This window comes from Belonocnema kinseyi, chromosome 9 (assembly GCF_010883055.1).
Source record: "Belonocnema kinseyi isolate 2016_QV_RU_SX_M_011 chromosome 9, B_treatae_v1, whole genome shotgun sequence".
In the NCBI taxonomy this organism is placed as follows: domain Eukaryota; kingdom Metazoa; phylum Arthropoda; class Insecta; order Hymenoptera; family Cynipidae; genus Belonocnema; species Belonocnema kinseyi.
Genome location: NC_046665.1, coordinates 27011002 through 27014355, shown reverse-complemented (window position 1 = coordinate 27014355; position 3354 = coordinate 27011002).

The window sequence follows — 3354 nt, the reverse complement described above, 5'->3', positions numbered from 1 at the left end:
GAAGTTTCAACTTATTTTTCTTAATAAATACAAAATAAAGAAATAAAGAAAATAATTAAAGGAAACTAAATAAAAAACTAAGGAAACTTATATATTTATTAAAAATAAAATAAAAACAGCGTCAAATTCTTTTAAAAAATATAGACTATTGAAGTACATAATAGTTCTGTAAATTTATAGCATTGGTTTATATTATTTTTATGGTTGCGGTTTAAAAAATGTGATTAGCTCATATATAAAAACAACAAAAAGACGAAAATTATGGCAACTTCTATTTCAAGTTTTAGTATTAAATGATAATAAAAGAAAATTAAGCAAACTTACATTTTTTCTTGAAGTTAGATTTCTGGAGCAGGGAAAATGACATTTTGTAAGATTGAGTTACTTCTTATTTCAATTTGAAAAAATGGTTCATATTTATAACATGGCCTTAGCTAAACTGTAGAAGCAAGCCGTAATTTCCTTTTACAAGACCTTTTCTACTCAATTAATATTATTTATCCATTCACTTATAAAGTAAAATTAGATTATTACCATTTTGGATTTCAAATGCAGTATAATTTGGCGCGACCGAATATATATGTGATGATCGCGTATTCCGCGCTCATCTAGTTATGGGATCATGTAGAATTCAACCCTTTTTGCATGGTAAAGATGAACACCGCCTCACCATAAAGGCCTAATCACTAAATTTAAAATTATATTTCGCAATTTTTATTATTGTTCTCAAACTCTCTTATCTTTCTATTGGCAAAAACGAGACAGGCGTGAGACAAGCCGAGAAAAGAACCAGAAAGCCTGTTTCTTTTCTCGGATAAATGAATGCATTTAGAGTAAGTTAGCACATAAGACCTTACTTAATATTTCCTATAGATGAGACAGATTTTCTGAGAAACATTTTTAATTTATATTGTATTTTGTCTAAAGTGTTCACAAGTATAAAATTTAACCCTCTTAAGAATCTGTCTCTGGAAAATGTACTTCTTTTAATAAAAGGTTGTTGCTTTAAAGAAACTGACACTCAGTCAGTCATAAATAAGCTATTTAATTAGTTTTTCTAAGGAAAGAAGGCACCAAGACGCTAAAATAAATATTCCGTCAACAAAAAATGAAATCATTTCCCATCGTTTTTAAAAGGAACACTAATAAAATAAGAAACTTCTCGGATCTCTGGTGAGTTCCGAGATAGTTTCACTCAAAAGTCTCATAGTACACTCAAGCCCTTAGTAATTTAACAACTAATAAAATATATAACAGAAACCAATTTTCATTCCCTTCTTTCCTTGGTCAGACAGTTATGGTCAACTAAATCGTTGCAGTAACCCTAAGTGTCAAGAGTCAAGGCGCTTCAAAAATTTCAAGTAGGTGCGGATAGACATGACTCGAGGGTAGATAAGAGCAATGGGATTCTGAGATGCATGGGAAAAGTTAAGAAGGAGGTCTCATTTTCAATCTAATTTTGATTGGGTTTCTTAAAATTGGAGACCCTCCTTAAAAGGAGGACCCAGAAATTTGATTAGCTTAAAAAATGATCTTCACTAGAAACCCTTGCTCTGGAACCTCGGAGGCTCAAAAAAAGAGGAGACCGATTCTTGATATGAAGGGCAGAATTAGACTAGCTTTTGATTAGAGAAGTCGTTTTTTCTCTTTTCTCTTCCGCGAGTAGCTTTTCATATTTTTAACTCGACATTCATTACATTAATTGTATAAAATAACCTTCCTCTAAATAAATGATAAAAGTGGACGCTTGTGATTATTTTTATGTTTAAACCTGTTATTTTTTTTACTCACCCATCTTCATAGGTCTTAAATTTTTTAAACGGATCCACGTTCACCTTTCGAGTCCGGCCGGTAATATCGCGACATATATAGAGGACGCGATACCCGGGTTGTGACATATAGCTGCCCACCGCGCTTCTACAAACATGTGGCGGAACCAATCGGTACTTGTCGCGCCTCTACAAGTATGTGGCCGAACTAAGAGCAATATATATATATGCAAGACCACAAACTTGCCTGCCGCCCTAACTACCGGTATATGGTGCAACTAATCTCATGCCGTATCTAGGACCTAATATCTTTCGTGGCAGTTAATAAGCGTTCAGTCGGTAACTTTAAGAATTTTGTCTGGCTGCTAGCGTCACGCAGTGGGAACCTCAGAAAACAACGCTGCGATACAAGTGAGTTTTATTTTTAAACTTCGCGGGCAAAATACTACTGGAACTATTATGGATGCGCTTAAAGTCAGCTTTAGCAGAAGTTAATGACATTTTTAAACATTTTTAACGCTACAAAAAAAACAGTATTGCGATTATTCCGTGAGTTTCTAATAGAAAATTTAACGTGGAATCCGAATTTCAATAGTTTAAAAGTTGATCTTGATGTTTTTTGAGTTTTATAAAAAGGAACCGTATGGGGACCCAATGGGGACTTTACAGATACTTTGTAGAGGCTCCTTTCGGTTCCTTAGGTACGCCAGAGGTGTTAATGATATTTTCATTTCTTATCAGCAAAACACTATATAAATAAATACAAGCTCAATATACAGTATATATAGAATATTAAATACCATAAAAATTCTTAAAACTACGTTAATTTTCTTATATACTTGATTTCCTTAATATATGTCAATAAAATCTTATACAATTCACCCGCCTAACATTAAATTCTAATTAATGCTTTTAGAATGTAGTATCTTCGACTCGAGAAATATCGAACGATTTTTCGCCCGGAGGGTATGTATCTATTTGAATTAAGGCACAATTGAACTATAGCCCATTTGAACTAAAACAGTGTAATTACCATAGAGATATTACAGATAGAGTAGGCATGCTATAGGCGCCCATACAAGTGGGAGCGTCCGGCCGATAGAAAGAGAGAGAAAGATTTATGTATTTCTGTCTCTGTCTAATGACGCATGCGCGTTGATTAGATTTCTTGTCAGAACATGAATCGAAACAGAATAAGATCTTTCCTGCAATACAGTCGATAAACGAAATCTAGTGCAATGAAAACAATCGTATATTTCCCAAGTAATATTCAATAAAAATAGGTTAAGCTAATTTACAAATCATTAGGCTAAGCCCCTCAGCCCACAATTTTTTCAAGTACTTCACACTACTTATACTCATGAATGCACGGTGGCCGAGGTGTCAAGATCAATAATTAAAACATATTTTCATGATAAATCATTATAAAGATAGTACTCATTTTTATAACACTTCTTTTTTAATATTGTGCATTCAATCAAAGCAATATTTTTGCTAACTACTTCTTGGATTACTTATACGAACTTACTTATGAAAACTGCGACTTTTATCTCCGGGTATTGGCTCTTTTTTGCAGAGAACACAG